At 48.6% G+C, this 24,492-nt stretch overlaps 1 long non-coding RNA gene across 1 annotated transcript; it reads right to left on the bottom strand.

Moving 5' to 3' along the window:
- Positions 1–10,197: 10,197 nt before the first annotated feature.
- LOC147724140 (uncharacterized) lies at positions 10,198–19,322 on the bottom strand. The gene is made up of 3 exons (XR_015310080.1): positions 19,221–19,322; positions 11,242–11,388; positions 10,198–10,266 (listed from the first exon to the last, which is right to left on the bottom strand). It is a non-coding gene; the product is annotated as an uncharacterized LOC147724140 (long non-coding RNA).
- Positions 19,323–24,492: the final 5,170 nt, after the last annotated feature.

Raw genomic sequence — 24,492 nt, forward strand, 5'->3', positions numbered from 1 at the left:
TCCCCTGTGCTACAAAAAAGTCCTCATTTTTGTGTTATTTACTTATTTGGTTGTACTTTTGTCTTCCTGGAGCATGGGCCACTCCCAGTTCCTTTCTGTCCTCTATGTAATGATTTCTTGTTTATGGTTGGGGTGACCAATTTGGGGGGTGGTGTCTGGTGTGTCCATTTTGTGAAGCTAAGCATTGTCCCTTTGGCATAGGCATTTATTGTCTGTCCTCTCTTTCTTTTCATGTAGTGGTGAGGGCCATTTTGTGTGTACTTACTTCCTTTGTGATGATTCTGCTATGTTGTTGTTGTTGTTGGTGGGCAGGCCATGTGGTGGCGGCCATTTTGTGTATGCTTCCTTTGTGACTGATTTTGCCATGTGGTGGAGGCCATTTTGGGTGCATCCCCTTTCCATGTTGTTTTTGGGTGTCCCTGTCCTCCTGGCCCTATGGAGGCGGCCATTTTCTGTGTCCTTCCCTGGTTCTCTTCTTTTGCCATAGCCATCCAAGGCTTTTGTAGGTACTACCACTCACAGCCATAGGTGCATTCAAGTTAATCAACTCTTTTTTCTGGGTGTAACTTTAATTACACCGTGTATGGCTTTGGATTGCTTCACATTTTTTTGTAATGGTGGTACTTTTAGTTTTTGGGTTGCTTGTGTGTAGCTATTATGTCACTCCCTGCCATTAGGTAACCCTAGGAATACAGCTTGGGTAGTTTTGGTAGCGTCGCACCGTGTGAGAACGCGACCTTACCTTTTTTGTCTTGTTCGCGCGCTCAATGTACTGGCTCGGGAACGCGATAACGACTTTTCACTCGATTCGCGTTGCCGAACACGCCGATTTTGCATTCTCGCGAACAATGTGTCCCGAGTTGCATAAAAGTTCCTCGAAAATGTTTAATGTGTCCCCTGTGCTACAAAAAAGTCCTCATTTTTGTGTTATTTACTTATTTGGTTGTACTTTTGTCTTCCTGGAGCATGGGCCACTCCCAGTTCCTTTCTGTCCTCTATGTAATGATTTCTTGTTTATGGTTGGGGTGACCAATTTGGGGGGTGGTGTCTGGTGTGTCCATTTTGTGAAGCTAAGCATTGTCCCTTTGGCATAGGCATTTATTGTCTGTCCTCTCTTTCTTTTCATGTAGTGGTGAGGGCCATTTTGTGTGTACTTACTTCCTTTGTGATGATTCTGCTATGTTGTTGTTGTTGTTGGTGGGCAGGCCATGTGGTGGCGGCCATTTTGTGTATGCTTCCTTTGTGACTGATTTTGCCATGTGGTGGAGGCCATTTTGGGTGCATCCCCTTTCCATGTTGTTTTTGGGTGTCCCTGTCCTCCTGGCCCTATGGAGGTGGCCATTTTCTGTGTCCTTCCCTGGTTCTCTTCTTTTGCCATAGCCATCCAAGGCTTTTGTAGGTACTACCACTCACAGCCATAGGTGCATTCAAGTTAATGAACTCTTTTTTCTGGGTGTAACTTTAATTACACCGTGTATGGCTTTGGATTGCTTCACATTTTTTTGTAATGGTGGTACTTTTAGTTTTTGGGTTGCTTGTGTGTAGCTATTATGTCACTCCCTGCCATTAGGTAACCCTAGGAATACAGCTCGGGTAGTTTTGGTAACGTCGCACCGTGTGAGAACGCGACCTTACCTTTTTTGTCTTGTTCGCGCGCTCAATGTACTGGCTCGGGAACGCGATAACGACTTTTCACTCGATTCGCGTTGCCGAACACGCCGATTTTGCATTCTCGCGAACAATATGTCCCGAGTTGCATAAAAGTTCCTCGAAAATGTTTAATGTGTCCCCTGTGCTACAAAAAAGTCCTCATTTTTGTGTTATTTACTTATTTGGTTGTACTTTTGTCTTCCTGGAGCATGGGCCACTCCCAGTTCCTTTCTGTCCTCTATGTAATGATTTCTTGTTTATGGTTGGGGTGACCAATTTGGGGGGTGGTGTCTGGTGTGTCCATTTTGTGAAGCTAAGCATTGTCCCTTTGGCATAGGCATTTATTGTCTGTCCTCTCTTTCTTTTCATGTAGTGGTGAGGGCCATTTTGTGTGTACTTACTTCCTTTGTGATGATTCTGCTATGTTGTTGTTGTTGTTGGTGGGCAGGCCATGTGGTGGCGGCCATTTTGTGTATGCTTCCTTTGTGACTGATTTTGCCATGTGGTGGAGGCCATTTTGGGTGCATCCCCTTTCCATGTTGTTTTTGGGTGTCCCTGTCCTCCTGGCCCTATGGAGGCGGCCATTTTCTGTGTCCTTCCCTGGTTCTCTTCTTTTGCCATAGCCATCCAAGGCTTTTGTAGGTACTACCACTCACAGCCATAGGTGCATTCAAGTTAATCAACTATTTTTTCTGGGTGTAACTTTAATTACACCGTGTATGGCTTTGGATTGCTTCACATTTTTTTGTAATGGTGGTACTTTTAGTTTTTGGGTTGCTTGTGTGTAGCTATTATGTCACTCCCTGCCATTAGGTAACCCTAGGAATACAGCTCGGGTAGTTTTGGTAACGTCGCACCGTGTGAGAACGCGACCTTACCTTTTTTGTCTTGTTCGCGCGCTCAATGTACTGGCTCGGGAACGCGATAACGACTTTTCACTCGATTCGCGTTGCCGAACACGCCGATTTTGCATTCTCGCGAACAATATGTCCCGAGTTGCATAAAAGTTCCTCGAAAATGTTTAATGTGTCCCCTGTGCTACAAAAAAGTCCTCATTTTTGTGTTATTTGGTTGTAGTTTTGTCTTCCTGGACAGGCCATGTGGTGGCGGCCATTTTGTAGGTACTTCCTTTGTGCATTTATCATTGGCCTCCCTGCTTTTGGTCTGATCTGATAGTAGGCCAGAGTCCCAGAGGTGGTAGTTACTAGTTAGCGGGGCTGCTTTATGTAGCTGTTTCTATTTGGTCTATTTAATTTTTACCATCATTACGGCATGTGTGTATGCCATTGCATTTCCAAGTTTGTTGTCTGGGCAGGGGGGTAGGTAACTTTTTTGTGTGTGTAATAATTTTATGGCTTGTATGTGTTTTTGCAGTGAAGTTTTACAAACTCTTAGCCATGGGGTATTTTGATTTTCCTTGCATTAACCTGTCATGACTCATGTGTAGCAGGCATCCTCCTTTTTCTGTCCATATTGGTATATGTTAGGCCTGCTTGACTTTATTATTGGTTCTTTCTGGACTTCATGTGGCTGGGAGCTGTGGTGCTGGTAGTATTAGTCTTCTTTTTTGTGTTTTATACATTGGCCTGTGTGTCTTTCAATTGTTCATGTGCTGGCTTGCTGCTTGTTTCACTGACGTGTTCTGTCTTCTTTGCTTGTAGGTGCACAGAAAAAGACTGAGGAGGTGCGGGTTGTTTTCATCCATCGCCCGTTCAACTGCCAGACGGACGTCCTTCAATTGTACGCCACGTGTGGTGTGTGACTCATCTGACCACACATCTCTGCAATTTGTGCTACTGAGTGCTGCTGTGTGCTGACATCAGAAGAAGATGGGCCCTAAGAGAGAAGGTACCAGGTCCTCCACCACCAAGAAAGTTGCTGAGAAGAAGGTACAGAAGAAGGAAGTGTCACTTAAGGCTGGTATGGACCCCCAAACCTTTTTTGGGCCCCCAAAACGTACGCCTGCAGCAGCGGTGTCCGTGGTGCAAGCTGGGGCCAGCACATCCGCATTAGCGGGGGCAAGCCACCAACCCAGGGCCAAGCACATGAGGGTCGAAGAGGTAGCCAGCCTAGTGTTACAAAGCAGTGATACTGAGCCTGAACTTAACTTATCGCTGTCTCAAAGTAGCACACAATCCACGCAAGATGAAAGTGCTCAACAACCGCCGCCAGCAGTAGATGTTCAACAACCACAACCACTTCCCGCAATAGTTGTTGAAAAACCACAACCACCGCCCGCAATAGTTGTTCAACAACAACAACCAAATCCCACAATAGTAGTTGTTGGAGAACCACAGCACGCTATAGTACTTCCTCAAGAACAACAACCACCGTCTCCACACGCAATAGTAGAAGTTGTTCCTCCCGATGTCGGGGCAGTTCAGGAAGTAGAGCCTCATTCCGAGCAAGAAGAAGAGGAAGCCACTTCTGGAGGTGATCTACTGTCTTTAAATTTACGAAAGGAAAGCAGTGTTAGTGGCAGTGCATCGAGTTCTTCGCATAGCATCCCTTCAGATGACCTTGATAACGAATGGCGCCCACCACGAGTAACTGAGCATTCAAAGGAGAGACATCCTAAGACCAGGCTTGGAAAAAGGAAGGATCCGGCAAGGCTTGAACTTCCGGAGTTCGATGTAGGTGAGCAGGATACTGATGGTGATAAAGACGGGTCTGACACTGACAATGTCATCATCACAAGCGTTATTCCTGGTGCAGAGGATGTAGAGACCAGCATTTTCACCCTATCCAGAAGGGCTACGATTAGTGATGAGCAGGTAGCACGTGTAACTCCTACACACTCAGCGCCCAAAGTAACACCAGCTCCCATTTTTGCATCAGCGAAGGCCCGGCAGCGTGCGACATCCAGCGCAAGCACCACCTCAACAGAAGGAGGTAGTGGCAGTACTAGTACTGAACTGTCACATAGGGAAATTCAACAAAAAGGCTCCAGTTCATCCGGGATTGGAAGTGGGTCCTCCTCTTCCTATGGCAGGAGACAAAAGTTTAGCTCCCCAGTCTGGGATTTTTTTACGGTTCACCCACATCAGGAGAACATTGCTATATGCACCATTTGTCACACCAATGTTAGTCGTGGTAAGATTGGTACAAACTATGGTACTGGAGGCCAAACGACCCATTTGAAAAAAACACACTTAATTCAGTGGGAGAACCACCTTGCAAGCTTAAAAAATGTAAGCACTGGTGTTGGTGGGGATACAGTACTACAAGGTCCACTCATGGAAGAAGAGGGAGACGATGACCTTCTATCTGGGAGTGGTACACAAATGAGCCCTGTCGCCAGCACTGGAGTGGTGCAGTCCAAATCCTCAGCATCAGCAACTTCTCAGTGGCACCAGAGTCAGCCGGAGACACCAAGGGCAAGGAGTGAAAAGTCTGCGTTGAAAGGTGGTCCGTCTAGCAGAACAGAAAGAATTACCAAGCAGCTTACCATTACTGGCATGTTTAGGCAGGAGGGAAAGTACGAGCGGAACCACCCAACAGCACGTTTGTACAATGCGAAACTTGCAAAAATGTTGGCACTGGACCTTCTCCCATTTTCATTTGTTGAGGCAGTGGGATTTCGGCAATTAGTGGCAACACTCGCCCCAAAATGGGACGTTCCCAGTCGCTACTATTTTGCAAGAGTTGCTATTCCAGCACTACACCACGACGTGCTGGGATTGATTGGGAAAGCCTTACAACAGAGTGTTGTCCATTGTATCCACCTGACAACCGACATGTGGAGCAGTCGCAAAGCCACAGCAGATTACATGTGCATCACCGCACACTGGATCTCTTTTGCAGGTGTGAAAGACAAGTTAACATCAGGCCTTCTTGACGTTGCTGGGATTTTCAATGACACTCGCAAACATGCAACTGTAGCCATGTTTGGTATGGAGAAAAATCATACTGCTGACAACATTTTGTCTGACTTTAACAGCAAGGTCTTTGAATGGCTGAAACCAAGAGGCCTTAAGATTGGTTTTGTTGCCACCGACAATGGCAGTAATGTAGTGAGGGCAATGAAAGATGGACAGTATTTCAGGGTACCCTGTTTGGCACACTGCATTAACTTAGTCGTGCAAGACTTTCTGAAAAATGAACTCCAAGTCAGCACCATACTGACCATCTGCAGAAGAATATGCACGCATTTTAACCATTCTTTCAAAGCGCGGAAGCTGCTACGCGTCATTCAGCGGGAGCATAATTTGCCAGTCAAAGCACTGATCCAGGAGGTCCCAACACGTTGGAACTCGACTTATATCATGCTTCAGCGTCTCTTTGAGCAGTACATACCACTGAATGCTTATGTAATGTCAAGAAGATTAGTGGATCCTACTGTTAATCTTAAAAGCCTGACCGTTGAGATGTGGCAGTGGGACATCATTAAATGCTTGACAGAGATGCTACAACCTTTTGAGGTGTTCACACGTGCAGTTAGCAGGGAGGACTGTACTATGGGCCAAGCCATCCCATTGTTGTACATGCTCGAGCAACAGCTGAAGGAGGTCTGTGAAACATACGGAGGTGACGAAGAAAAAGTTGATGCATGTACCTTGGCCAAGGCCTTACGCAACCGCTTATCTGTAAATGCAAGGCTTAAAATGATTGTGTCAGATCCAAATTACATAACTGCAACAATCTTGGATCCACGGTACAAATTGTTTGTCAGCAGTAGCGCAGTCATTCCTTTTTCAGATGGGGATGTTGCCAATTACAAAAGTTCCATAGCTGTGGAAGCTAATGATTTCGAAACTGAACGGCTGTTACTTAAAGGCCTGACAGTGCCAGCCCAGGACAGTCAAAGTACTCCAGGCCATCCTCCTGAGGCAACTCAGGCAAGTTCATCACAGCATGAGAGCGGTGCGTCCGCTTCCCAGCAGGCACCAACAGTACCAAAAGCAGCACCTACACGATCTGATTCAGCAGACACAACCAAAAGCATAACTGCTTTTTTTCTACAGAAGGGGATGGGTAAGTCCGTTGCTGTTGCAAAGGGGAAAGAGGAGCAGCAAAGCCGAGCACCAATGAACACTGAGCGGATGGTTCAGGCCTATCTGGATGACACAACAGAGGTGTTCATGGAGCAAAGCCCATTGGTCTATTGGTATGAAAGAAGGAGACAGTGGCCAGTGCTGAGCAGGCTGGCGATAAAGTATTTGGCTTGTCCTGTAGCCAGTGTCGCCTCTGAGCGGGTTTTCAGTGCTGCTGGTGCCATTGTGACATCGAAAAGGACCAGTCTCTCCCCCAAAAGCGTTGAGAGGCTGACAATGATAAAAATGAATCAACACTTCATACCACCAGACTATACTGTACGTGAATCAGAGCAGGATGAAGAAAGCGAGCCCGAAGAATTCATCACTGCTGGGTTACATGACCTACTGCTGTCCGGACCCGCAGAGTTTGAGGACGAGCACCTCTTCCCTGACCAATAGGCTGTTAAATTGTGACTTTTTCCCTTCTTTTATTTGTGTTATTTATTTTCTTATTAAAAATGACTTTCTGGTGCAAAACTGCTAATCTTAAAATAAAAAGCTCAACCAAATCCCTCCCCACCACTCATTCTTTTAATGTACCTACTGGAGTTGCACACCTGTGCATTTATTTTCGCTGTATCTTTTTTAGTTACCTCCTGGAGTTGCACGCCTGTGCATTTATGTTCCATGTTGACTGCACTCCTCAGAGTCTTGCTCCATCTTCTTGACTCCCACTCAAGTCAATACAATTCCATCTTGGCAGCCATACATTTGGTGTTGTAGATGGAGTATAGTACAATAACAATAATGTAGCCTCTAACAGTCCCTCCATAATAAGTGAACCGTACATGACTACAGCCATCCTCTATTTCATTTGAAATCTGCAACTCATAATAACTGCCTTGCTGAGTCTTACTGTTAAGGCTACCACCTCTGTCTGCAGGCATTCAGAGACGACTCTTCTGTGTCAAAAGAAACTTGAGCAGGCATCCACAACTGAAGTCAACTTGTTGTGATGACTCGCATTACAAAGGCTCGGCAGCATCTGTGATCAATCTTCTGACAGTGAAAGAGAAGAAGAGCAAAACAGGTATAAAAATGAATGATGCCATGCATTGCATTGGATGTATTTTTTGGCTGACTCTGAGCTAATGGGCATGGAGTTGAAGTATACTAGTAACTTCAGTTCAGACTCACCTGATAGCCAATTCTTCCATGTTATTTACTAATAATAGAAATTATTTACGCCCTTGTGTTCCTACTACTACAGATGCAGTCAGGACTTAATTTATCGTAGTCACTCACTACAGACTGAGTTGCTGATGATAATGATGGTGACCACCATATCTTTGCTGTCAGGCGGTTGGATCTGAGCTGATTGATGCACGATGTTTCTTGGAGTGGAATACAAGGTAATAAATAAATACAAATAAGAGTCACAGCACAGTAGACCCAGGCTACTACATGTTTGTGCACAGTGCTGTGGTAGAGTACAATAGTGGTATGATTGATGACTGAGAATGACGCATTGATTTTGTTGATTAATTTTGTAAATGCTAGGTTGCTTTTTCAATTTCATTCACCTTTCTGTGGCTCTGAAATTTTTAGGGAAATGCAGTTTGTATAACGGCCAAACCTGTGTCGTCGTGGGCCTGTTGTTGTGTGCTGGCTCCTGTCTTTTTTTGTACTTCTACATTAAAAATGATATGCAACTAGTAGACTTATACAAATTGTATCCAAGCCGCCTCAGTCTGAAAGTCCTCTCATACGACTACTCCTCTTGTATTGTTTTTTTTATCTTCACTGTATTACAATTTGTTTAGGTCATTCACATTCTTTTGTATTTGCCTTTTCTTTTTCAGGCTGGACATCTTTCACGGTTCACCCACTGCTTTATAGTATGAGCATCAACTCTCATCCTTACCACAGATCCTCATCATCAAGCAATTGGATTGCGGGAAATCAAGAATCATATTCAGCGTGTCCTTTTCTTACGTCCATTGCTTACAATCATTAGCTAGCTGATCAACATCATAAATCATCGTCTTCATTGTTTTGCTTTTGTTGTCTCCAATCTCCATGCGTACTGTTTTTCTTTCTCAAACCTTTCCCAAAACCCCCGTACCCATCCATTAAACAATCCCTAACCCTCTTCCCCCGGGCTGCGTGGTTACATTGAGGTGTGATGTTTCTTACATTAAATATACACCAACAATTTGATCACGCGCTTGCTGGGGCAGATGTGGTCAAAGCAACAATAGTGAAATGTCAACAAGGCATGGCCAGGATCTTCTGCGGCTTCCCAACTCAAGCTCTGTGTATAACGCCAAATAATTTACCATTAACATCAAACAACGAATGCATCTAATGAATTGGCGTAATTTTTTGGGTTTAAAGTGTAAAGCATTATGATTTAGAAAAGTTTGACGTTGCCGTGAGTACTACAAGTAAAGTTGTACTTCTTATCTTCTCTTGCACTTTGTTTCCAGTCCCCAAAACCATTGTTTTGTTTCAGTTTAGCAGTTGCAATATTGGGTCACCCATGCAATGTACTGTACTTACTTATACTACCCCCACATTGTCTGTCACGCAAATGACTGTCTCTTTCTTTTTGTCGCTAGTGGCAGGGTCTGTCTACTATCACAGAAGTTCTGATTCTGAACCACAGATTCTTCGCCATTGTCTTGGAAATCAAATGCAGCCCTTGCAGTGCCACACTTCATGATAAATCATCATCATCTCATCAGCAATCACAGGTAAGATAAGTTTGCAGTGAGGTATAACGCAAGACAGACTGGTCGTTCTTCTAATACTACCAATATAACTCGGTGAGGGTTTACTGCATCTATCTGTTTGCATGTTAAAGATGTGGGCAATATATTTTATTATTAAAAAGCACTGTCCGCCGACCTGCATGGCCAAATTAAACCTTGCGAGGTTGCACAACGTACATTATTTGGTGAAACACTCCCCCCTCCAACCCCACAAGAAACGCAAATGAACTTCAAATGTTTTCTTTTTAACATAACTTTGTCTCGTTTATTTTAACATAATGTAATATATATATAACTAAAGATGATACAAAAATAAAATATATATAAATCCTACACCAAGCTGTCCCCCTACCCGCCTCCCCTAACCCCAACCAAATTCCCACGCTCAATGTCATGTAAAAAAAAAGTAAAAACCCAACACCCAATTCCCACCCACCAACAAAAGGATTGAAAAAGGGGCAAACAGGGTCCATCTCATAGCTGGCGGGCTTTTAAGTGTTGATCCACCAGGATCTTTACACGCTCCTCTGTCTGTTTTTTAGTCTGACTGCTTTGAGCCTCCAGCCTGGCTACCCGGAGGAGAATTTTTCGCTGGAACTGGCGGCACCTACATTGGCAGCCATGTTGTTGTGGGGGGGTGGACGATGCGGGGAAAATCTGGCGGCGGGCGGCTACCTGAGCACGCCGACGTACTCCTGCAGGCTTGGGGGCCGGGGCATTGGAAGAGGCAGCAGCTGCTGCCGCCGCCTCCTCCTCCTCCTCCTCGGCCTGAGCCACCAGCCGGCGGTAGGCCTCAACGATGGCCTGCAGTTTCCGCTGACGGGCCCGGACTGCCAGCTCCTTCCTCGTTGGTTTAGAAGGAGTAACTATAAAGAAAGAGACAGAATTGTTGTAATCAAAAATCCCAGCAAATAAAGAACGCAAAATGGATCCAACACATAGTGGGCGGCACAGTACAGTAGCAATAGCAAGCAAGTTGAGTACCTAAAATGTTGTTTTATCTATCTTGAACATTCTACGCCTTATATACTTCATTTGTCTGCCTTTTTGGCACGGCATTATGCCTGCCCTAGTAACATAGCATGGGTGTACTTTAACGGTCACATACGAACACCTGTCTTTTTCATATCTCGTTTTTTTATATCATATACTCTGTGCTTCCGGGAAAAGTGACAGTCTCAAACTAACATTAAATTAACAGTGGCCAGCTAGTACTAGTAAATGTCTACTCTAGAGACTATCATTCTTTATATCGCCAACAAACGTTAGGTGGTTTGTGTTTCGCCAGCAACGACCCGGAATGCATCCAGTCATCCCCTCCTTCCCTTGCCTTTGTGTTTAACCAAAACACCGCTGCCAACACTAGTATCCACTATCCACTAACCACCAATATTGGATGTGTCTCCCACCCACGCAGGCAGCTGTGTTTTCCACTTTCTATGCTTCCACAACAACCCACGCATCCAACTGCTCTCAAACACCTGCATTGCTGATTCCAAAGTATCCTTCTATATTATATGATTAGAGCTTTTTCCTTGCACCTTTCATCATACTTAAAATCAATCTCATGTTAATCCATCGCGGTCATGTAATGTTGTGGATAAGACTTTTTTAGTCTGCCACCAACCTTTCACAGCTGAGTTGTAGTCACATAGAAGAGGCATGTATAACTAATTTTATCAATTCTGGCCGGTGGTAATGCTTTTGCTAAGCTTGGTAATGAGAACAGTGGCGTCATATATTGTCCAGTAGAACTTCAAGTTCATTATAAATATCAGAGTACAGTGAGGAAGTTTTCCCCACCCACCAAGTAATGCGGATCACTATTGAATGTAACTTACCATCGCCCACCGTTGTTGTCTCCTCCCCCGCTGCTGCCGGTGCTGCTGTAGGTGCCTCTGGTGGTCCTCCATTACCCTCCGGGATCGCCTCTGCTGACGGCGTTGCAGCGCCGCTGCCCCCGTCGGCACTGGTGGATGGTACCGGTTCTTCAAAAATAAAAATAAGTCATTAAGTACACCTTTTTAGATGGATGCACAGCCCCCATTGTACTTGTTCACCAAGAACGGAGTTCTGCAAAACAGTTAAGTACAACGTAATCACTAGTAGTCCACATTGCCTAGTACAGCAGAGTAAGTAACACACTACACATATCAGCATTTATTTGGTATGGTATGGTACCCAAGCTCATCTCATCTATACTGCTACTCTAGTCCTTGGAAAGTTAGACTGAACCATGTAACCTAACCAGTTTACTTTGTACATCAATGACATGTCTACAGTTGGGGGGCGTGGCTTGGATGCCGAGGAGGTAGGCAGCGTGAGCTCGGAGCTCCGTGCCCGATCCCGGAAAATATCCTGAAAATTCATTCGAACCCCGAGATAAAGGACATTATCCGGTACTGGACGGTACTGCGGAGGGTCCGGGACCCGCGGAAGACGACACCGAGCCTTCCCGCAGCAGTAACTTAACTTCTAAAGCTGAACTCGGCCGAGAAGTCGCGGACCCCAAAATGGCGGCGATGACATGAGATCGCTTGTGACGGAGACAGCTGCCCGGAGACCCACTGAAGACCGCTCCCGGACACGCTAGGGGTGCTGGCGGCCGTGTCGCGCCTCTCCCCAGGTGTTGGTAGAACTTTGGGCGCGCCCTTGGGCGGTGGTTGAGGACCGTCTCCTGACTGGGGCGACAACGGTGCGACAGTGACTCGGAGACGAGAACCCCGGATCTCAGGCGCAACTGGCGCTGGCCGAGCCACGACCGCTCGGTGCTTCCTGCCTCTTGGTGACATTTCTGGACCTGAGAACCCGGCCGGAGGACGGTGCCCGGCGACGCTCGGAGGGCGACCAAGAACATATTTGAGGACCACTGCCCATCCCGGCCCAGATGGGGAAACCGAAGGGGAAGGGGGATGGCGCGACCGACACTGAGGCGGCGGAAGGAGCAGAGAGAGACCAGGCGGCGCTACAGCGGATGCAGGATCGCATCCTGGAAGCCATCGCCACCACAAAGGATGCCCTACAGCAAGATATAGCTCAGGTGGCAACGGGCCTGGGCCTCCTGAAGGCCGACCACGACAAACTTAAGGACAGGGTGAAATCCGTGGAGACCACGGTTAAGGACTTAGCCCCGGCCCAGGCAACGGTGAAGGCCCAGATGGCCGACGTGATGGACCGTCTGAAGGTACTGGAAAGGAGGGCCGAGGATGCAGAAAACAGGAACAGGCGCAACAACGTACGCCTAGTGGGCCTGCCGGAGAAAATTGAAGGCGACGACATGGTGGGCTACTTGGATAACTGGCTGCGGACGGAGGTGGCACCTGAAGGCCTGTCCCCCTTCTTCTCCCTGGAGCGGGCACATAGAGTTCCGGCGCGTCCGCCAGCCTTGGGCCTTCCTCCTCGCCCGGTGGTGTTCAGGTTGCTCCATTACCGGGCCAGAGACTGGCTTTTACAGAGGGCGAGAGAGGCAGGGCCCTTTCAAGTGGAAAACAACAGAGTCACTATGTTCCCGGACTACACGTTTGAGACTCAGCGACTTCGGGCAAACTTCTTGTCCCTCAAGCGCGAGCTCCGCCAGGAAGGCATCAAGTACTCCCTGTTGTTTCCAGCCAAGCTAAGAGTGGTGGTGGACGAAAAGTCTTTATTCTTTACGACTTCTGCGGATGCATGGGACTGGTGGGATACTTATAAGGCAGGAACGGACGGTGCTAAGGCCAGGGAGGAAGAGGCCAAGAGGGAAAAGCCGATCAGACAGTCCCAACGGATCAGAAAGAATCGCAGGAGGACCGGGAAACCCTCGATGTCGCAGACGGAGGCGGAGAGGCAGGCGGCCCTACAGGCGGTGGTGGACTTATCTAGAGCCGCCAGGACTCAGTCTGGGAAGGGCACGGATTCGGAGGCCCCGGGAACGGGCTCAGAGACAGGACAATCGGAATTTGGTGGAGCCCGGGGCCCTATTGTGACGCCGCAGACCTCGGGAGAGATACTGGAGGCGTGTTGAACTGGTTTGGCGGAATGGACTCGTTGGTTGGACACCGGGGCGATGGACCCGCAGCAGTGGAAAGACATTGATTGAGGTTTTGGGGATCTGTAATGTGGGGATTGTGGGGTGGAGCGCGCGGGGCTGATTTGTTGGAGGTTCTATAGCATTGAGCCGCGCCTTACTGGCCCCTAAGGTCATCGCAGTGGGGACTGCGAATATTACCACCTTTCCTTGAGGGGTGATCGGGAGTGTTGGTTTGGATGGGGGTACTTCCAGTTGCGGGGGGGCCTGTCCTGGGGGGGTGGGAGTTGCGAGCAGTTGGGGTTGCTCAAGGGGTTGTAGTTGTTGGAGGGGTTTGGCTTCCTGTTTGGAGAGGGTGGGGGGGAGGGCCCGTGGTCGCGGGAATTAGGCGAACACTGTTCTTTGTTGTATGGTCCGGTTGTGTAGGGGGGAATGGCTAGTACTGGAGCGTTGAAATGTGTGACCTGGAATGTGCGGGGCATGCAGTCCATGGCGCGCAGACATAAGGTTCAGGCGTACCTCAAGCGTAGGGGGGTTCACATAGCGTTCCTGCAGGAGACGCACCTAAATAAGCAGGAAGGGGCGGCTCTACAAAGGCGCTGGAGGGGGCAGTTATTCTACACGACATTTTCAGCATTTGCGAGGGGGACATTGATTTGGATACGGGCGGGGGTCCCCTTCCGAGTCTCGAAGTCATCGATAGACCCAGAGGGTAGATATGTGGCGGTGGAAGGAAGGCTGAGAGGCAGGATGATATCGCTCTGCAATGTGTATGCTCCTAATGTAGACCTGCCCGCTTTCTTGTCTAACGTCTCGGGCAAATTGGCGGGTTACTTGGCGGGGCCGGTCCTCCTGGGGGGGGACTTCAACTCGGTTGAGGATGTGCTACTAGATAGGTCCCATCCCCCGCTACGCGCGTCCCCAGCACATAGGATCGCCAAGCGTAGATTAGAATGGCAGGAGAGCTGGGCCCTCACGGATGCCTGGAGGGCGTTGCACCCCACCACTAGGGATTACTCCTTTCACTCGCACCTGCATGATTTACATGTGAGGCTGGATGCGTTTCTTTGTTCGGAATGTGTGCTCCCTGCGGTGGGAGGGGCGGAATACTTGGCAAGGACGATATCGGACCACAACCCCTTGTTGATGTCTCTGGAATGGATGGTGACTGTTAACTGCGTGCCAACATGGCGCCTGCAACCTGACACCCTGGACGACTTGTTGTTCAGGGAGGCCCTGAGTGACCGTATCGAGAGGTATTTTGAGGAGAACAGTGGTTCGGCTTCCACGAGGGCGGTTGAATGGGATGCTTTCAAGGTGGTGGTGCGGGGACACTGTATTGGGCACACGGCAGGGGCACGGAAGACTTTGTTGGACGACTTAGACAAGGCTGAGACACGGCTGAGGGATCTTGAGAAGAGGCGCCCGAATCACCCAGAACTGCAGGAGGGGCTTAGCGGGGCGCGGGAGGGGCTGGCGGTAGAGCTAGAGCGGCTGCGTAGCTTCGACCACAAGGCATACGTGACGAGGGCGCATGCGGAAGGTGATAAGGCGGGGGCGATGTTGGCTTGGCTTGCTAACCCTATCCGGGGGGGAGGGCCGATCATGAGGATACAGGAACCAGGGGAGGAGCCTTGCCACACCCAACCCGGGATCCTGAACAAGTTCCGAGCTTATTATGAGGGGCTCTATCTGAGTGGTGATACGGGAGGGACGGAGGAGCTTGAGGAGTTCTTGGACGGGCTAGAGTTGCCGCGAGTGGAGGACTCGGAGGCAGAAGAGTTAGGGCGGCCAATCTCCCTCGGAGAAATAGGTTGCGCTGTAAAACAGATGGCTAGAAACAAGACCCCGGGCCTTGACGGTCTACCGATCGAATTTTATGGCAAATACCTAGAGCATCTTGCTCCACGGCTGCGCGAGGTATACAATGAGGCGCAGGAGAAGGGCCGACTCCCGGGCTCTATGTGCGAGGCCCTTATGATCCCACTCTTGAAGCCGGGCAGAGAAGGTGCGGCGCTGTCCTCGTACCGTCCGTTATCTATGTTGACGACGGATTACAAAATCCTCAGTAAAATACTGGCCAACAGATTGCTGGTGCACATGACGAGCCTGGTTCATGGTGACCAGTGCGGTTTCATACCGACACGCAACACCACTCATAACATCCGCAGACTCACGAGACTGATGGGTGTGGACTGGCCAGACACCGTCTCCCCATTTGTCCTGTCCATCGACATTGAGAAGGCATTTGACAGCCTCGAATGGGGATACCTGTATGAGGTGATGCGCCGCTTCGGGTTGGGAGACGGATATATACAGTGGACCAAGGTCCTATATACTGAGGCGGTGGCGAGGGTCCGGGTGGGTGCGCTGATCTCGAGACAATACCCGATCAGGCGTGGCACTAGACAGGGTTGTTCCCTGTCCCCGCTACTGTTTGCGTTAGCAATGGAACCCTTCGCTGCGGTAGCCAGACTGGGCCGCCACTACGCAGGTCTGCCTTTTAGGGGGAGGCCGCACCTCATCTCCCTTTACGCGGATGACTTGTTGATGTTTTTGGCCAATGCCGGCGCCGAACTTCAGGGGGCGTGGAGGCTACTGGAGCAGTTCGGTAGGTTATCGGGCCTGAGGGTCAACTGGCCTAAATCCTGTCTGTTTCCCCTGAGGCCGGGAGAGCCGTGCCCACTCACTGCTCAGGAACTCCGGTGGGAGCCGCGCTGCCTACATTATCTAGGGGTTTATGTTTACCACACCCCGTCCGACCTGCTGGATGGCAACGTAACTCGCTGTATTAACGCCCTGCGTGGATCTATGGATTTCTGGGCGACTCTACCGCTCTCTCTGGCTGGTAGGATTTCCCTGCTTAAAATGATAGCCCTGCCCAGGCTTTTGTACTATTTTAGGACACTGCCGGTATGGATCCCGAGTTCGGTTTTCAAACGCCTGAGGTCACTGATTATAGCGTTCCTGTGGGGCACGGGTAGGAGACGCATAGCGCTCGACACGCTGCTACGCCCCAAAGATGAGGGAGGTATGGCAGTGCCGGACTTCGAAGGATATTACCTCGCTGCCCAGCTGCAGACTTTTACTCAGGAGGTGGCAAGAGTTTATAGAGGTCCCGAGGACGCGAGAGTCGAAGGCACCCCGCGACACGTTCTGGCTTATATCACGCTGCACCAGAAACTCCGAGTGGGAGACCTGACGGTCGAGGAGCAGACTTTCCGTCTATGTTGGGACCGGGCCCGTAAGCGGGCGGGTGTCCGCCTTATGTACGCCCCCGAAATTCCGTTGGGAATGGTCACTGCCCTCCCACATGGAGGTGACTGGTCACGCTTGCTCGGGTGGGAGGAGGCGGGAGTACACGTGCTGGGTGACCTCTACGAAGATGGGGTGTTGCTGCTGTTTCGGGACCTGCAAGAGAGATTTGACCTACCGAGGGGTGACTATCTGCTGCACGCGGCAGTCACAGGTGCCATGCGAGCCCACTGGGGAGAAGGGCTGCAGGAACCAGGTACCTCAATGGCCTGCCAGTACGCCATGATGGCGGCGGGAACCTTTAAGGCCGTCACATGCCTGTACTCGCGGATACAGCGGGAGGCCTTGCAACCTCTGGCAGCCCTGAAGGCCAAGTGGGAGCTGGACCTCCAAGTGGAGATACCAGACACGACCTGGGGCCAACTGCTGAGGAGGGCGCGGAAGAGCTCGAGGAATGCCAGGTTCCAATTAATCCACTTCTATGTTATCCACAGGGCATACCTTACGCCCGGGAAAATCCAACAGTACTTTGGGGCGACCGACGCTGCTTGCCCCAGATGTAATACAGCGGGGGCGGATTTATGTCATATGCTGTGGGATTGCCCCTCTTTAGGCGACTACTGGCAGGAAGTTGGACGGGCCCTTAATGGGGCGACGGACAGGGATATCCAATACACTAAGGCAGTTGGCATCCTTCACTGGTTCCCACACACACCTAGAAATACGATGTCAAGTAAATTTATAGATTTAGGGCTTATCCTGGCCAAGCGGGAGATCACACGAAATTGGAAGTCCAGAGTGGGGCCCACGTATAAAAGATGGTATGGGGAGTGTCTGAGATGGGCCGCGTGTGATAGTACCCTACGATACCAGATGGCCTGGAGGTCGAATGATGAGAAAGCACTGGAAAGGGCGACTGCATGGGAGGTGATGGTGCAGGCGCTCAGGGATGTGGACGATGAGTGGCAGGAAGGCGAGAGCGAACTAGCCGGAGCAGACCCTAACACTATACAGGAGAACACACCTTAGCGATTGTTTGCTTCCTCCTGCAACACACCAGGCACTGATACAGGGTTACTCAAGCGCAGCGCGACCACGGGGGAGGGCGGGTAGGAAGCTGGTTTGGAGGGATGTTGGGGTACCGAAATTTGGGGAGGGGGAGGGGCGTAAATCACAAAAGCATTCCAGGGTTATGTGCACAATGAAGCGGTCAGACAATGTAAGACGTATGAGACCATGACGGAGATGAAGCTGCCCACATCGCAAGCGGGGAGAGCTCCCCGGACGAAAAACGAATGTATTCAACTGAACTGGTCCATGTCATAATTATTTTGCTGAATATCTTGTCTGTACTTTTATATTGGTGATGCAATAAAAAAAAAAAAAAAAAAAAAAAAAAAAAATGACATGTCTACAGTTTTGCGCATGCTACCTCACAGCTTGTTGCGCAGTACGAGAAGACGCCTTTGAGGCCACATGATAGTTCAAAGCATACACCTGAAGAGTTTGGAAAATAGAGGCCCGTATTTACTTTTTGAATGTGGATTGTGGAATCCAGTTTCCTTACAGCCTCAGGTTACACCTTTTTTTTAGCATGACAGCTAAAAAGTTGAATAAATGTATGTAATGTTTTCATACTGTCTAACGTGCACCACTTTTGTCATTATCTTTCGGCAGATGAGAAGATTTACTTCTACGAAGCAAAGATTTGCAGAGCTTACCAACAAGAGGCATATGCAACCAGTATCCGTTCAATGGTGAGGGGTCTCCGACATTTCCCACATTTCCCTATCGTGCACTGGTAGCTGTACAAATGTAGAATACTTTTTATTGAGCCTTTTTTAACTCTGGATTTCTTCTGGTGGCCCTGCCCTTGACGTATTTGACAGAACAACTTAAAAACATTGATGTTACTTACTTAGTTACTTCTAACAAAATAAAGGTTTTGAAGTACCACATTGACTCGGAAGTATATTTTCAGTGTCTGTTGTCTTGTAGACTTACACGAGAGAGTGAGAAAAAGGGGGTTACTTAGGTTATGGATTGTGTAATAAAAGCATTTGGCATCTTCATATTGGGGTTCAGGAAAGGGGTAATTGAATAATTGACCAATGACTGAGCCCATATAGGTTGTCGTTCATTGAATTGTGGGTTCCTCTGAGTTCTGTGACTGAGGTGTAAGACTGTAAGTAAGTAAGGTCCAACCTGCCTATCAACAACAACATCCAATTTTGGGGTGCATACATAGTTATGTATGTCACTGCATAGAAGAATACCCGCAAGAGTAGTAGTGGTATTCATTACTAACGCTTACAAAATAGTAGACCAACATCTGCATGCATACTTGGTTGGTGTCAATTGCCAAAGAAGAGACATTACAGAGGAAAAAGCATAAGACAGGAGTGGACCCTGTGCCTTCCGCTATTCGATCACAGATTTTTTGAAAAGATTGATACCTTAACTAAACAGTTAGGTGAAATGTCATTAATGGGTTGGAAAAAAAGCTCAGTTTGAAAGTTAGGGAAATATCATTGTTCCAAAAGAAAACACTGTTGGACTTACTAGGGACAGCAGCAGGATCCTCAGTAGAGGAGCTCTGTGCCTGTGGTTCACAATCACGTTCACCCGCCGACTCGGTCCCAGCCTTCTGCTTGCCCCTGGGTTCTGTGGTTCATGTAAGAAATAATAAAGAGAACACATTGAGTGCTGTGAAACATAGACAGCAAGCATTTCAAAAACCACTGCTACAACATTAAAAGAAACAAACATTGGTCTACCAAATGCCTACTGCCTTGCATGATTCACTGACTAGTGTACTTGGTGAAAACAAATCAAATGTTCCATAAACATTCTGATTGCAGATTACTAAGTAACACAGAGGCAGTAAGACCTGAACAACACCACAGATTCAAGAATGGGGTAATCAATCAATTATCTGTAAGTAGCCATTTCTTTTTCATTTTTTGCCAGCAAAATGCATAGATCGCAAGGAGGAGACATGCTTAACTTTGTGCATACTAACTAACACGGAATTGTACGTTCATGGCATCATATTTTGTTTTGCTACTGACTGAATGCTACTGCTGCCCTACCCACTCAATAAACAAACTACATCAGTTCTATGGAGGGCTGAGGCAGGGGCGGCTATAGGCTCATGGTGGTCCTGGACTCCTGGCCAGGGAGCGTAGGTGGGGGGCCCGGAAGAGGAGGTCGGGGCGGAGCACGGAGGCCAGTGAAGAGGGGGGAGTCAGGGTGTTTGGAAGTGGAACAGAGCCGGAGGCACCAAATCCCTGCCAGGGGCCGCCACGCAAATATGTATCCATCCTCTGAGGATTAATAAATTAAGGATATATATTGGTGGGGTGGCCCCTGGCGTTTGGTGGCCCTGTGCAGTTGCACAGCTTGAACATGCCTAAATCCGGCCCTGGCTGAGGTAAGAAGAACAAAGTAACTTTTGCATTCATTGCCAGAGGAGTATTATTCATGCAGAAGAGAAGGCCGTGAAAAAAAGATACAATATGCATTGCAAACACGTACAATTATCCATCAACGGCTATTTCACTGACGGACAAAGGAAGGACAAGACTCTATTAATAGCATTAACTAACTTCAGTTCTCTACAATAAAGAAAATCTCACACCAATAAACAGCCAAAGCTAGCGCCAAATTGAACACGCAAGAGTCAGTGAGGATGAAGAAGCGCAGCATAGACCAGTGTCATACAATTACAGTAGATATAATAACGGAATACATCGGAAATGTAACTAGGAGCACCAGTCATCGCGTTACTTATTCAGCCAAGATTTGCAAAGATACAACAACAATACTTATACTACTATAGAGATATATTATACACACACTTTTTTTTTTTTGGGTAGCCACTCACCAAGACCCACGACCTCGACGCCAAGCAGGTCCAACAGGTCCTGCTCCCGGTCCAAAATGTCTGCCCAACGGTGGGTCAGCTGGTGGTGGGTACGCCGGATACCGGAGCAGCGGAAGACTGCCCGACGCACCTTCACCCACCGCCGGAGACGCTCCTCAATATGCTGGTAGCCGGAGCCGGGCCTGCCACCTGCTGCCAACATCAAGGGGAGGTAGCGCTGGATAAAGAAAACCAGGGCAGCCACCTCCTCCTCCCCAAAAAGTTGGCGGGGCCTCACCCCTTGGGGCGCATTCTGCCGCAAGGCAGCCTAGTTTTTTGGGGCACTGGCGCCTTGCCCTTTGAGCCGCCGCTGCTGCTGGCGCCCTTGACCATGGTTCTGGGTGGAGGGTAGAAGAAAACTAAAAGTTCAAGACAAAAAGGTAGGGGAAAGAAGAAGCAAGGTAAAAGAACAAGAAGGAAGTAAAAAGCAATAGAAAAGTTGTAAAAGTAGAAATAAAATGAAAAATATAAACCTAGGCACAGAGAGAAATAGGTAATAACTAAAGAAAGTTAGAAAAAGTGGGTAAAAAGACAAGGATTAAAGAGATTTTAACAGGATGCAAAAGTAGGCCCAAAACCATAGCCAGAGTGTGTGATCCAAGATGGCTGCGCCCATCGCGACCGCATGGGTAGGTTCGCGCGATATTTAGCGCGATCACGCACTTTTGTAGTGCGAACGAGAAGATGAGTTCCCGAACATGTCTTGCACAACGCGACCACGTTAATTGTGACCCGGAACAGGAAATAAGGGAACGCAAGCAGGCGGGACAAACCTCTGGGGTAATTTAGCGCGCTAGCCATCCCGAGCATGCAGGCAACGCCCCGAACACGCGCACCGCGCTCCCGAAGACGAAAAACGGCGCGCGAACGGGCCCAGCAAGCAACTCCGCATGCTTGCGGAGCTACGCGTAGTTCGCGGAGTGCAACTACGTCTTCGCGTAGCTCCGCGGAGTCCGACTCCGCGAACTACGCCCAGGGTTAATTAAAACATTTGCATCTGTCTAACAGTTCATTATACCGCAGTCCAGGCAAAGTACAACTGTCTCGCAACCAAATCCCAAACACTGTTCTTCCAAAATGGCGAGAGCACGAGCAAGTTAGTTACCCACCCCCTGTGCGTTTGTTTCACCACATGATATTGAGTAGGTGAAAACAATGAGAAAAAAACTAGAACGGCAGCGCAATCTCCCCGGAGCTAGATGGAGCCCAACTGGGCTGCCACATTGACTGCAAAGGGCTCGAGGGAGCACACCGTGGCCCAAGGACATTCGGTAGGAGGTGTGGCAGAGCGGGGAGCCATGAACCAGAGCAGTCCTGCCAAAGTAGCACGGACTAGATTGGAGCACCTGCTGCAACTCCGGTAAGCTTAACTAAGCAGCTAGAAGCCCTGCGAAAGTCTCTGCGGTGAGCGGGGCGAGGGAGCGGCAGGAGAGCCTAGAAGTGAGAAACGCGAGGCTTCCACCACAAGGACTGGACAATAAGAGAGCGGCCTGGAGTAGCACAGATGAGGTCGGAGGCCTCCCCTCCCTGATCCCCAGCTGGCGTTGCAGGCCTTAGGACGCAGCACCTCGGATCTACGAGTGTGATGTGCCAGGAGGTACGTGCAGCAACCTGAGCAGCGGCCCGGACAGCACCGGTGATGGGACGGAAGGACACAGAACCAGGTGAGCTGGCGTGGGGGCTGAGACTGCTACTGACGGGGAGACCAGCAGTGGTAGGAGCCCAGCAGGCCAGTCTGTTGCTTTACAGGTCCCCTTCAAGCAGCCTTCCCTAGTGCCTTCTGTGCGAGGGGAGGCAGGCCAGCCCCGGGGAGGGACACTGGACACCCACAAGAGGGCGGGAGGCGAGAAGAGGGAATACAACTCTGTGCACAGCTCTCCCGGACAGCGAAGAGCAAAGTTCAGACCAGTCCCCCCTCCCTCCCCGGACTCTCAGAGAGGGGGGTTGGGTGAGAGCAGGGAGGGTCGAGTCAGAGGGCAGGAGAAAAAGGATAAAAGAGAAGTTTGGTGCCACGCTGGAGCTTGTCTTTATGGCGCCATGTGTTTGAACACATGGCCCCATAAAGGTTAGAAACCTTATGCGACTGGAGAAGGCAGACGAGCCCGTCCGAGTGGGCCGTCTGAAAAAGAGTAAAGTATATGTCATACAAACCTATTTTCCAATGGCTGGCCACCGTTTAGCATAAATGATGACACCGGCCAATGGAAAAGAGGGGCAGGGCTTAAAGCCCTTCACTGAAGCTCCTTAAAATCATAAAATCTCGCCGAGCGAGCTGCACATGTGCGCAACCACGCTAGCTGAGTCCTAAAAAGCAAAGAAAAGATACTATTCAAACAGAATTCAAAATGCTAAATGTGCCCAAAAATTATTCTACAAAAGAAAATTCTCAATGAGTTTTGTAAACCTAATTGTCTAAAGGAGCTCATCCCATTACTCAAGATTTCACAGACAAACTGGCAAATTATTACATGGACAAAGCAGACACATTGGACTCATACTTAAAATAAAGACAAAGAATCAGCGCTATCCCTTTACAAAACAACAATCCAAGAATATTCTAACCCAGGCTCTCCGTTCCTTCCAACACATTTTACACAAATAATTTATGGACCTAGTTAAATCAAGCAGGCCTGCCGGCAGCACTCCTAACCTATGACCACCGCAAACCTTCAAGACAATTATTTTAACAACCTCTGCTGCCACACCTGTAAGCAGAATCATCAACAACTCCTTAACTACTGGAATACTTCCAGAACAACTCAAAAAGTCATACGTAAGCCTATTACTGAAGAAAACAAACTTGGGCCCGCTAAACCATGACAACTACAGACTGATTACAAACGAACCTTTCCTCAGCATACTGATAGAAAGTGCAGCATTTGCCCAAATGGGATTCCATCCAAGAAGAGGAACAGAATGTGCCCTCCTTGCAGTCTAGGATAACCTGAAGAACACAGTTGACCACAACGGGGTTGCTTCTGAGGTTCCGTGAATTCTGAACCCGTTTCATAAAGGTCATGGTTTTCTTACGAATTTGATAGTAGCGAACCGTAACTAGTGAGTGCGGCAAGTACGAGTGTTTTCGCCATGTTACACCGATGGATTCACTACGTATTTAGGGATTTCATTCTGAACCCTTGGGTTCCATTTTGTGTATGGCAGCCATTTTGTGGTTGCTCTCACATAGGCCGATGACTACGGCCACGCAAGTCTTTAGTGCACGTACACTTTAGCTGACTCCTAGGTGACCTGAGCGAACTGACCTTGTTGCCTGAAGCTAACCTTGTTAAGCCAGTTCCTTGTCCGGTAGTTGATCGAGATTAAGGATCAAAGAACAGGACATTGTTGAGTTTATTGCACACACACACACCCTTATCCTACTTCTCATCTGTTTCTGTTCCTTCCTTTATGGCCTGTTTATGGTATGGGTTGTGGTCTTTTATTATGGGTTTGTCCGGCCTGTTCGAGAAAGAATGTTGGGCTTTTCCGTGTAATCGATGGTGGGCTGGACAACTGAAAAGTGGGTTTGTCGTCATGCGATACCTTTTGTAATGTTACCTTTGATTGGACAATTCGTAAATAATGGGTGTTTGTTCGGAATGTGATTTTTAGCATAAAAGACGATGTCTCGCAATACAAAAATTGAGCAGTCTCTGACGAACCTACTTGTGTCGTACTTCGTAGACTTCTGTTCCTGGTTGCAGCCAATAAATTTGATCTTTGACGTCACCGAGAAGTATCCCGTGTCTCTGTATTCTAAGACAGGTGAACCCGAAGACTTTGGGCGTGCCCCTGGCGCCGCTGAGTTCTAAAACCCGGTTCTTCACTGCGCTACTTCTCTTGGACCTCTTGGATGCCTTTGACATGGTTGACCATGACACTCTGATAAAAAGAGTATATGAAGCCGGC

Source organism: Lissotriton vulgaris, chromosome 4_1, assembly GCF_964263255.1.
Source record: "Lissotriton vulgaris chromosome 4_1, aLisVul1.2, whole genome shotgun sequence".
Classification (NCBI taxonomy): domain Eukaryota; kingdom Metazoa; phylum Chordata; class Amphibia; order Caudata; family Salamandridae; genus Lissotriton; species Lissotriton vulgaris.